Source organism: Sinocyclocheilus grahami, unplaced genomic scaffold, assembly GCF_001515645.1.
Source record: "Sinocyclocheilus grahami isolate Dianchi unplaced genomic scaffold, SAMN03320097.WGS_v1.1 scaffold524.1, whole genome shotgun sequence".
Classification (NCBI taxonomy): domain Eukaryota; kingdom Metazoa; phylum Chordata; class Actinopteri; order Cypriniformes; family Cyprinidae; genus Sinocyclocheilus; species Sinocyclocheilus grahami.
The window spans coordinates 712,227-712,955 of NW_015505703.1; positions in this window are offsets into that span (position 1 = coordinate 712,227).

Genomic DNA, 729 nt, shown 5'->3' on the forward strand with positions numbered 1-729 from the left:
CCTGCTGGGTTTCCAGGTGGTCCTGGTGAGCTGGCAGGTCTGGATGTCTGCGACATACTGGCACACTTGTGGGAACACCAGAGAGAGGGAGGCACAAGGCAAATGCAAGTACGTACAGAGGTGTTAAGCTATCTGTATGGGGAACGGCTGTGTAGGCCGTGTAAGGTATGAATAGCTGGTGAGGGGCAGCTAGTGAGGTAGAGTGCTATGTTTTTGTGTTTGTGAACACAAAGAGAGAGTTTGAGTAACTTTATTGAGGGGGCTGTAATCAGGGGATGACCGGGCTATACGTGTGGTCAAACTATTACTCAAAGCACTGATGGTTCACAGGTTTAGTCACTATGAACAAAACTGAAATAAAATAATAAGATGAAATCAAAAAGGAAAAGGAAGAAGGAGGATTTTACCTATTTAGTTTTTGCTAGGAAATATGGCTAAGCAGGTGTCACTTGTGGGTGATGCTGCAATAGACTCATAAACCTAGGGTTAGACTGTTAGCTAAGCTAGCAGGGACACACCAAATACCTCAAGGTCACAAAGAAAAAGAAGAAGAAACAATGGGAAGTGTTCCTAGTTCTATCTGGGCCAACATTGTGTTGAACAGTAACTCCACTTCAATGTACTAGGCCTGGCACTGAGGAGTGAGGAGAAGTAGAGAGGAAACAGGGATTCGGCTACTAATAACCTGTAACTCATTAAGGAAACAACAGTTGCTAGAACAACTGTAAT